At 41.3% G+C, this 12,073-nt stretch overlaps 1 pseudogene; it reads right to left on the bottom strand.

Moving 5' to 3' along the window:
• Nucleotides 1–321: 321 nt before the first annotated feature.
• Nucleotides 322–9,894, bottom strand: LOC139467963 (cell death protein 3-like; annotated as a pseudogene).
• Nucleotides 9,895–12,073: the final 2,179 nt, after the last annotated feature.

Raw genomic sequence — 12,073 nt, 5'->3', positions numbered from 1 at the left:
GTAGACAGACTCACAACAGACACCCCGACACCGTCATCCTCACACCAGTGTCATTGTATATATAATACTTTAACAAGTTTTAAGTCCAAGTGTTTTTATTGACTGAATTCGTGCCTGTATTATATGACACACGACCAAGCTGTCGACATCATACTTACAGTGAAACACCATTAACCAACTGCGTTAAGCTATCCATATTTCCAGATAAGCTGAATGTCGATATTGGGAACCTATAATAATGATACGTCACATCATCCAATCTCATTAACATCAGATCTAAGTTCTCGCTGTCGCTAAACAAAGATCTGATGACATCCCATTACGGGGCACGTCAGAACGACCGCTGAAATGACTAACAAGAAGTCGACATCAGCCAATATGAAAGCACCTTTCTCGAGCTTTACGGCACTCGTTTCAACCTGGCGACTTCCATTTCAGACTACGCTTGAACAATATGTTCACTGAACAAACGAACATTCCGGAATGTCTTATATATGGTTGAGATTGTATGGCAGTGCTTTCCACGTACTGTGCAACGCCTCCTCCATTCAAATGTTTATCCCACGCAAGCGAGAGATAGACGATAATTTTGACGGAATCAGTCGTACGGGCCGTAACTGTCGTTGGTAATACCCCTTGTTAATGTTTTCGATGTTGCATGATCAGAAAACACATTGCGACTGTCACTTTCACGATCTGGTAAGCGACGCTCTGATTGGTCGGATAAAAGGTCGTTCTGACGTGACCCGTAATGGGATGTCCTCAGATCTTTGTTTAGCGACAGCGAGAACTAAGATTTGATTTTAATGAGATCACACATCGTCTAAACGACATATCGAGTTAATGGGATTCCATTTTACGTGGTATAGGTGTTACTGCGTGTTCGAGGTACGGTGTGTTGTTGGTGTTTTCCGTCAACTGACTGAAATTTCAACATTTAAAAAAAAACAAAAAAAAAACATCATAGAACATTATGACCATGCAAGCAGTGACACTCGCGTATTGCACATATACAATTTATATTGACATGTCTGAACGTTATTGTCAACCAAATCGACCTGTTTTCAGAAAACAGGAATTCACATGTGCAATGGTTAAATACGTGTTAATATCATTTGGCAATAACCTCTTCGAAGAGTCACCAGGATAGGGCTCGTGTACGGAATAAAATCCGGGCACATGATCTTGTAACCACTCCACAAATAGTCTCTTGTTAACTGATTTGTCCACCCTCCGAAAAGCATTGACAGTGTGATGGCACAGTCGAAATGAGCCTCGTTCTGGAGAAATCAAACAGGGCACACATGAATCACACGACGACTATACAGAGTCATTCATGCTGATTTAACACAAATCATACAAAGTGAGTGAGTGAGTATTGTTTTACGCCGCTTTTAGCAATGTTCCAGCAATATCACGACGGAGGACACCAGAAATGGGCTTCATACATTGTACTGGTTTTGGGAATCGAGCCCGGGTCGTCGGCGTGAAAAGCGAACGCTTTGACCATTAGGCTACCCAGCCGCCCCTAAATAACACAGATTTAGTGTTAACCCAGATAGTAAACTGGGGTATTCAAGGTTAATCGCCGAAATATCACACGGACTCTATTCATCCTCCATACTGGATTTGGCAATTGACCTCACAGCCTAGCGTCCTGCACGTTAGAGCGAGGACTGTGTTCTCGCTCAAGATCAGATTCCTCTTGCATTGACCTCGACCTTGGTCGTTTCGTGAAATAGAGAACTTTCCTGAGTGTACTCATGATGTGTGTAGTTTGTGTGTAAGTGATGTCATGTTTTGTGTAATCCACTTTGCCCACACCTTCATTAACCATCCCCAAGCACGTGACAAAGTCCATCGTGTCACAATGTCTGTCCATGACTTCCACGAGGTTATTGAGGTACCAGGAGCCGGTGGTCTTGCAGTGTGAGGTATGGTACCCTGGTGGAGTGCCACGTGCATACAAGATGTCTGCGTCCTCGGGCACAACAGTCCTCCGGGTCTCGAGAAGCGAGTGAGGCACTGCCTCTCTGATCACCAGGCCTGGCTGTCGTCGAAGTCCGGAACCATAGGGTATCAAAAACACCTTCGGCTTCCCTGCAAGGGTCCTACAACTGAGAGCGCGAAATGGCTGGACAAGATATCCGATATGGACGGACTCCATGCTGATGTCACATACATGGTCTTTGTCTGTCCCGCCGAGAAGAATGGCGCACACAAACGCGTCATGAGACGTGTGGTCTCTACTGGCGATCTCCTCAAGTCTAAAGAGCATATGTCGCTTCGTCAAATTCGTGATCCTTTCAACAGTGAATCCCAGTCTTGTAAAAAGGTCGTCCACCTTTTGGGTATCAGCGGCGTGGGTATCGGTGTTGTTGATGATGGCGCATATGCCACGGGTGGATGACTTCATTTGGTACGCTGTTAACAGAGGAATAGCACACTAGTCATGATTAACATTATTTTCAATTTGAATAAAGACTTGGCCACATAAACACTTCGTCCAACACCAAACACATACTACTTTCCCCATGGTTTCACAAAGTATGGCGATCATCTTAGATCTGTATCTGAAATCAGTTGCCTTCAATTGTTTATAGGACCGCCTCCGTGGTCTAATGGTAGAGCGTCCGCCCGGAGAGAGGAAGGTCCGGGGTTCGATCCCCAGCCGCGTCATACCAAAAGACGTTAAAAGATGGTACTTGTAGTTACCCTGTCTTGCGCTCAGCATTAAGGGGCTTAAACAAGGACTGGTCGGCTCGGAGTCAGTATACTGTGTCTGAGTGGGGTATTCATATTAAACTGCGGCATGGTATCTCAATGTGCTAGCACTATAAATCGGCATCAGTCCGGACTAGTACAAGCAGCCACACACACACACACGTGCATGCACGTCGCTATATAAGTGCAATAATCTTGAACGCGACGTTAAACGCCATTTCACCTCACCTCAATTGTTTATTGCCGCTTATTGCCGCTTCGAACAGCCGCGCCTGACTGCGGATGTTTTTATAGGCAGGTTGGTTATATGTGAGGAGCTTAGCTCAAGGATTAACAGTTCGTTATACACTTAAACATTATGGTTGACTCGGGACCACAAGATGAGTTCGCTATATCCGTTATTTCGTTGTAAGTGTGTTCGTTATATCCATTAACTTTATATGATCAAACACATAGCAAATGGCCGGGACCAAAATACTAGTTTGTATGCTTATACAGAAACCTTCGACGCAGATTGGTTGATTGGAGCGTTCACTTGACCTGACCTCCCTTGGGGTTATCAGATCTTCGCGCAGTGAGGTATCGTACCTGAAAAAGTATATCTACTTTTTATGAGTTTGGTTATCGTATTGACTGAAGCATAAAACAACTTTCCTTCACTCACTTACCAGGGATACTTGGCGTAAGAGTTGTCTCCCCACTAAACACGCTAATGGTGTCGTTGTAACCAGGAGAGCTGTTGGTAGAAACATCATAAAGGCTGCACGTGCACCAGTGTATCTGCACAGCTCCACTAAGGGCCTTCAGCTCTTCATATAACTCGCTATAATTATTCTGTAAAGTGTCAATGATCAAAGTGGCGTCCTGGATTAAATCCAAAATTCGTTTCCATCTTTTAATTGTAGGCAAGGAAGGGTTAACAAAATCCCTCAAACAATTTTCCATAATAAGGCTCTTACTATACAAGGCTTCTGCAACGCCTCTGGGGTCAACCGTTCCAGTGAGCCTGCAATACGGGCACTGTTTGACAGCAGGGAATTGGATCTGTCTGAGAGCCTCGCAAAACGCATCAGCTAAGTGGGCATGTTCCGCACGTAACGCTGGAATAAACACATCGACGATCTTGTCAGATGATAGTTGTGTAGAGATGAGTCTCAGCAGCTGCTCATTTTTACGCCTGTCCGTTGGTTTGGTGCGGATGCTGTCAACGTCGTCGTCGTCGAGGCAGTTGTCCTGTATCAGCTGATTGAGTAGCGTGGTTCCATTGAGACACAGGCCCTCCAACAGACGGGGGTAACTCTGTCTTAGTGCCTGCTTCACAGCATTACCGTCTGCTGGAAAGGACATAGTGTGAGTGAGTATTATTTTACGCCGCTTTTACGCTATTCCAGCAAAATCATGGCGGGGGACATCCTATACAGACTTCACACATTGTACCCATGTGGGAAATCGAACCCGGGTCTTCGGAATGATGTGCGCACGCTTTCCTAGGCTAACCCACCGCCCCACGTATATTGTAAGTGAAGTATTCTCTACTGCTTTAGGATGTTCGTATTAACCACTGGAATCATTCACAATTTGAGTTTGCCAATAACAAATGGGTTTTCATATTTGCTGCGACTACTATCTATCCACCGCACCACCCCCCCCCCCACCCCCCCCCCCACCCCCCCCCCCCCCCCCCCCCCCCCGCCCTTTAACAAAAATATCATTTCACCATTACAAGTAAAATATAGTACTTTAATTCAGTGTTCGTCGATTATCAGTTAAAATGACCTACGTTGGTTTATACACAAGAACATATAGATATAGATGTCATACAGAACCTGAAACAAATATATCAAATAAATATAATAGTGGGCAAGTCTAGATTTGAAAATGAAGAGTCTCTGGACTCCTTTTTATTATATTTTTGTATTATTTTATTTTTCTGTGAGATAAGTACATTTCAGATACTAGACGTTAATCTAGTTGTTAATATGTGTACATGAACAAAAATATCAGTTCGTGTTTTAAATGTGAAAAAGACAAATCATAGTGTTCCTAAAACGGGTATAAACGGCAAGGAACTGTTTCGTGTCTATATGCAATGAAGATAATTATTAATATGATAAAATATACATAGTATTTATACAATTTTAGATAGGCATAAACGCTGATAAGCCAATCGACCAAGCCCTCGAAAATTTGATAAATGAGATTGAGCTTACTAACCTGAGTCGTTACTTTTTGAACTTCCGTTAAAAAGGGAAGTCTGCCTCGACGTTGTACGCTCCTTAAACTTGTGCTTCAAGTAATCTTCCATATCTCTGAGTCTGTGTTTGAAAGATTCAAAGGGAGATAATTCAAGATCGCCAGTTTCCATGTCGACGTCATCAGTCTGCCCACACTGCTTGACTCGGTCTTCAAAATCAACTAATCCGGACAATACTATGACTCTAAGCTCGTCGATGTTATCCGCGCTTCCCAGAACAGGGGTCACAAGTGTTTCAATTATGGCCATAGAATACACCTTCCGCAATTCCTCCAGCATAGTCATGGCTGTAACATTAGAATGTCAACCTTGAACAAATATGGCCCCAAATGCTAAGTAACATGGTGAACGTGAATGGCACGATTGAGAGGACAGTGCCAAGGATACGTCAGATCTCGGTGTGTGTGGGGGCGGCATTTGCATGAACAGCGTCAAGGGAGCGAGTGAGTTGGGTTTAACGCCGCTTTTAACAGTATTCCAGATATATCGCGGCGTGTCAGCTTAATGTGGGAGGAAAGCCCGAAGTGATGCAGGTCTCAGACGTTAACCACTTCGGTGAAACCCACGAGCACGGGTATGGTGCTGACAAACCTAGAAACATAATCGGGGCGAACCGGGATTCGAACCAACAATCATAGGTTTCTGGCGTGCCCAAGGGACGCAACCCTGCACAGCGAATCGCGGCGCCTTAGACGACTGGGCCACCCGTGCCACCGAACAGCGTCAAGACGTCACTTTATGACGTAACTTTATCGCAGTACTGACGGCACCTTTGATCTTTTAGCGAATGCGAAATGCTAATTCTAGGTAACATGGCTAAACCTAATTTTTATTAATGTCAATACATCTACCGACAAAACAGGTGTTGTCCTATTTAGTAACAGGTTTTGTAGCCTAGTGGGAAAAGCGTTCGCTCGTCACGCCGAAGACCCGGGTTCTATTCCCCCGATGGGTACAACGTCCATTTCTGGTGTCCCCCGCCGTGATATTGCTGGAATATTGCAAAAAGCCGCGTAAAACCATACTCACTCACTCCCACTGATTTGAAAGAGGTTTTTAGTGAAAGTATTGATGTTGCTAATGAGATCAGATTATTTGCTCTATACCCTTATTCGATTCACGAGAAGAATTGGTCCCCATTAATCTGTGCGAGTCGACTAAAACTTATCTCTGGAATTTTGAAGCTCTGATTTGAATAATGAAGTTTTTAAGTCCTTTAACTATGAAACATGCATCTCTGTATATGTGTATGTGTGTGGTGAGGGGGGCATTGGATGCTAAAAAAAAGACAGGCAATTTTTTTTATTTTGACATTTAAGTTAAACAACAGATCCCTGTGAATGTATCACGTGATCAGGCTTACTTTCACCTGGCTGATTGCATGCCATATCGTGCCTCAATGACGTGGATTGTTGCTCGTGATTTTCAGTGCAACCTCCAGTCCGCCATTATGTCGGAATATTGCTGACGCGTTCAGCGAAAACATTCACTCACTCAAATTGGCTGTGCAGAGTTGCGTCCCTTACTTGCTGGAGTTCAGAAACTAAACATGGCCGATTTGGAGTCTCATGTTTAACTGCGGCATGGCATCTCAGTGGGCTAGCACTACAAAACCAGCATCCGTCCGGACGAGTACAAGCAGCCACACAAACACACACGCACATCGTAATATAAGTGAACGCGACGTTGAACCCCAATTCACTCCACCTCTGCTTCACCTCTACATTGACTTTCCCAACATTTCAGTGACCGAGGGTCGCGCTCCTGCAGTCCATTAAATCCAATCACAGCACTGCCCAGAAGTATTTGTTGGGGGTTGAATAGGTCACTAAAACTCCCTAAATCATTATATTGTGTTGGAGTCTGCCGCGGAGCATTGCTTCCGTTCGTCCTAACTATTACATTTGGGAAATTACAATATTTATTGAACGTCACATAAATGATTCTCGTTATGGCGTGGCTTAAGGCTACTTGATAAAACGCCCGTTCTCGAATAAATGCGGGGGTCTCAATTGAACGCCGGGTAATATTTTATGCACAATATTCTAAATGCCACTGAAAGAAGTCACAGAATACTCCCCATTATTATCTTTGTGGGGTCAGTGTATGACAGAAATATACGCCTGAGCGTTTAATCGACGAAATACGGTAACAGCCATCGCAGTTATTGGTTTACATTCATTGATGAACAGTGTAGTAATTGTTGTTCTTTATTGTTTAACGCCGCACTCAGCAATATTCCAGCTATAAAGATATAAGATAAGATAAGATAAGATAATATTTATTGCAGAAACGTTCCATTACGGGACAGATGCAATTTTAAAAGACAAGACATTATGATTCATAAATACATATATATAGACATACATAATTTACATTCCTGTAGACGCATACAAAAACAAAATAATCAATATTACATATTTGATGATATTTTTATACATAAAAAGTCAACGGTTGATTATGAAGGGGTATTATTGTTTGAAATTATAGATATGGAAACAAATGCAGCTGATGTTGACTGCTTCATTAGTTGACAGGATGTAGTGAAATAATTTATCTTCATGACTGTGGACATTTTGGCTGGATAATTTTTCAAAGAGTATATTTCTTTCTTGAGTGTGTTTAATACAGTGAAGTAAGTAGTGTTTTTCGTCATCAATGGTTGAACATGTAGAGCATAGCCTCTGATGTAGTGGGGTTGGTGGCTTTGTATGTCTTCCAAGTTCAATATTTAATTTATGGTTACTTAATCTTAGTTTAGAAAAGTGAACTCGATATTTTTTTTACTTTACAGTGATTGAGATAGGGTTCTAAATTTATTTTTGTCCTAAGTTTGTTTCCTGTGCTTCTTTTTGCATTTACATCTCGAAGAGATTCCTTGAAGAGGGAGTTGAATTTAGATTTGATTGTCTCTTTGAATATTGGTGATAGGAAAGGTGAAGTACTCAAATTGTGTTTTCCTAAGAACAGACTGAGCTGGTAAACGCATCCTAATCGGTTTTTTTCACCAAATATATACTTTCTGCAAAAGCGTTCTGAAGTATTATGTTTTTGGAAGAACATACATGGTGATAAAAAGTTGCTATTTAGATTAATACTGTGTAGATATGACGGCGGTCTGTAAATAATTGAGTCTGGAAAACTTGTCCCCCTTGCACACACTATGGGCTAAGTTTTAAAACACGGGGCAAGGACCATATGAACTCTGTTTACAAATAATTAACTGGACCAATTTTCGAACTCAGCCTTGACAAAAATCTCTTAGATAAGCATGCAAACTTTTATTCTTGTAGCTTCAGTAGTTTCTGAGAAAACGTGTCCCATTTGCACACACTATGCACAAAGTTGAAAAACACGGGACAAGGGCCATAACTCTTGTTTCTGAGAAAACTTTGTCCCCAATTCAGGAAGTATGCACTAATTTGAAAATCGCGGAGCAATGGCCATAACTCTGTAAAAAATTAATTGACGGGACCAATGGTTTCTGAGAAAACTTGTCCCCATTTCACGTTGTACGCACTAAGTTGAAAATCACCGAGCCATAACTCTAATACAAATTAAATTTACATCAATGTTCGAACTCATTTGAGATCATGACGGGTAACACCCGTGTGCAACATTTCATTTCTCTGATTTAAATTGTTTTTTAGAAAATTTGTCCCATTTGAGAACCGGAGGGACGGACGGGCCGTCGAACTCATGGGACAAAATAAGAGCGTATTCAAAGCTTGACGTTTGACATGTAACAAGAGCCTTAGGATGTGAATAAACCAGCCCGGATGTACCTACGCCTGAGGTCCACAGGCAGATATGTGAAAATACTATATATGCTGCAGGGATGAACACCTGAGGTCATCCGTGAAGATCCGGGTTGAATTGATCTTCAGCAACTTATGCTTGTCGCAAGAGGCGACTAACGGGATGGAGTAGTCTGGATCGCTGACTTGGTTGATGTATATACGAGTAGCTATGTAAATAAATATTTCGTGGATGCTCACCTGGCGTTAAGTAGCAAGATACCCGGACAAGAAAGGAGCCCCCGGCACTACAGGTGGACAATACGTGCCATTACGTATACATGAAGCCCTCAGTATAATATTCATAGTCCATAACAGGTGATATACAGAACTTGTGTGTTACAGATATGAAGTGTCTGCGTGAATGCCGCTTTCCTATCTTATGAGGATCTGTATAGCCCTTACTGTTTAGAATATTTGCACCGTGAAAGGAGAACACTGGAATGTATACCAGACAAAACACTAACGCTTAGACTCTGAAAATATATAATTTAGATAGAAATAAACAGCTAAATTTAAATTTAAATGAAGCCCCAGTGAGAAGGAAGATTGAGAACCCGTGGAAAATGTAGACGATTCATTTAGACCGGATAGAAAAATAATATGACTGTGAGACAGCCTAACCGGAGAGAGAGAGAGAGAGAGAGAGAGGCCATTGTGTATTGTGCCGGGAGTATAAACACGTGTATATCCCGTTTTGTGGCTTGGATCAGTGCGTCGTCACCGCGGAAACTTTCTAACCTGTTATATATCTACATGTTGTAATATCCGTGCTCGCCTTTGGCCTTTGAATTACGTTGACAATTTCATACGTTCATTACATTCGAGTGCCCGTCAGAAACACGATTGGTGTTTGCCATGCTTCAGTAGCTACGCTACATTCATGTCATGACTGGGAATGAATGGAAGGCGAGATCGGGGCGTAAAGTTTCTTAACTTGACCAATGTACACGACGTCCCATAACACAATGTTACTATTAAAAAGCGTGATGCAAACTGATTAGCTCACCTGTGCGAAGAAGACACGTGGAAATCCAACGAGGAACACACTTCAAGCAGGTCGTCCGTTAGAGAGGTGGGTGCTTTCGGTGTATATGTATACACCTGTATTCTCGTCATGCATTCGTGACCAACTCGGCTCCTTCCGGGTCGAGCCTTTTTCAAGGTTACGGAAAGACACGAGTGGGTAGCTGAGCTATTTGTTTCCTCGTTTGACCGCGCACGTCATCATCGCGAGTTTCGTTTCATTCAGCCGATGGTCGCTATCACATAGATGAATAATGTCTTATTCCAGAGAATTTTACTCTCAATAATACAGACGAGAGTTGGTATGATAAGAAAGACGTTTATGAGCATATATACCCGACACCTCCCACGTCTCCATATATAACACTAATAAATGAAAGAATGTGTGAAAGCGTTATTCTACTTCTAGAATGTTTTATAAGTTTTTTTATAAATAGTGGTTGTTATGCATGGATTCAGATGTGATACACGCGAATCATTGTAAATAGAATGTGTCTATTCTGTGTTCAATATATTAAATGTTAATAGTGTGTTTAGTCTTTGTATTATTCATTCATGTCGATGAATATTTGGTTTGTCCCCGTCCCGTCTGCTGCAGGGAACATTTCCTGCCACTGAATATAGAGATGATATTTGCCATCTTGTTGGTGGACCAGTGTCAAATATGTCTGTAAAGGCTAAGCTGATACGAAAAGTATATGAATTTTGTGATGTACATATTGATTAGCTGGCTACTGTATTTGTGAATAAAATATGAATTACGAATGATATCAATGTCAGTTTACAATAAAATATAAGATAATTGCACGAATTTATAATGAAATATAAATGCATCACCAGAATTGTGCGACGTGAATAAATATAATCACTCGATATTTACTTTAATGTTTTGGCTGGCTATTTAGACTATATAGGCTATAGAGGGAAACAGACTGTAACCCAACCCCCGCTTGAACAGGGAAGTATCACGGCTGAGTGATTTCTATGTCGGAACAATAGCGACCGGAAAAGTGGGTTCCCCCCCAAAATATTTGGTGTTGCCATAAGTGTGGCAGTTGGGAATTACGCCCTCGTATCACAGCGTAGACATTGAATGGTTTATTTTTGTATACGACTTTTATGATCGCATTCCATGTACTGTCATGTATTATTCTGACTCAGAGTATTGTATATGTGTATACAGAATGTGTAAGTGAAATGTATTTATATTTTGCATATAGTCAATACCAAAGTCAATGAGTTGTGTCAAGTCAAATCTATTGTGAGCCGTATATTCATTGCCGTATATGTTATAGTATACAAGCGTTTAGCGCGCATACATTATACAGTGTCTGCAGTGTCTATAGTATATACCGAGACATTCACTATACCAGTACAGGTATATACAGACAGACAACAGTTTATTAGTGTCTCACATTTGTACGTACATAAAACAACTTTGTACAAATTGACATTGACAGAATGTACAGAACCATTCAATAGAATTATGAGAGACAAATTATCATAAAATTCATACACATATGCTGTAAAGATGATATGGTAAAACGTTATCCATATAAAAGACGCTTTCTACGATTAGGAATTAAAAATCAGGTTTTGGCAAGTATAAAACACACACTGGCATCGCTGAATATAAAACAAAGTTTGTCTATATTACATTTATCTAAACAAATCTGAAATTTAGCAATGCATTCATTAAAAACAGTTGATCTGATATCGTCATATAATACGCAGTGAAACAAAACGTGGACCTCGTCTTCTACGCTGCCATTACAGTGAAAACGTTTTCTATTGTGGCCAGGTACATCTTCACACCGAACGGCTTCCACTTGAATAGGAGCCACGCCACACCTAAACTTGGCTAGTGCCGATCTATAGTTTCTGGGCATCTTATTTAAAACATTGTCTTCTGTCCCAAATACTTGCTTGTAACATCGGTATACACCGGGGTAAAATAATCCCCACCCCCTTGTTTTTATATTTCCCGAGCTTGACTGTAACATCTAGAAACATGTACGTTATATTAACATGAAAAGATTTCACTGCATAATTACACAAAGTGTTGTTTTTCTATTGGGGTTTTGAAAATTTTCATGCGTATTTTTCCGCAAGTCAATCAAAACTGATTGGATTATGGTGAGTTAGTTTGTGTATTTTACGCAAATTCGAAGGTTATCATAATATTCCAGCTATATGACGGCGGTCTGTAAATAATCAAGTCTGGAACAGACAATCCAGTGATTAATATCATGAGCATCGATCCACGCAATTG

The sequence above is a fragment of the Haliotis cracherodii genome, unplaced genomic scaffold (assembly GCF_022045235.1).
Source record: "Haliotis cracherodii isolate W230 unplaced genomic scaffold, xgHalCrac1.p SCAF_1, whole genome shotgun sequence".
Classification (NCBI taxonomy): Eukaryota; Metazoa; Mollusca; class Gastropoda; order Lepetellida; family Haliotidae; genus Haliotis; species Haliotis cracherodii.
The sequence above is the reverse complement of the archived record's forward strand: the minus strand, read 5'-3'. Positions and strand labels throughout refer to the sequence as shown.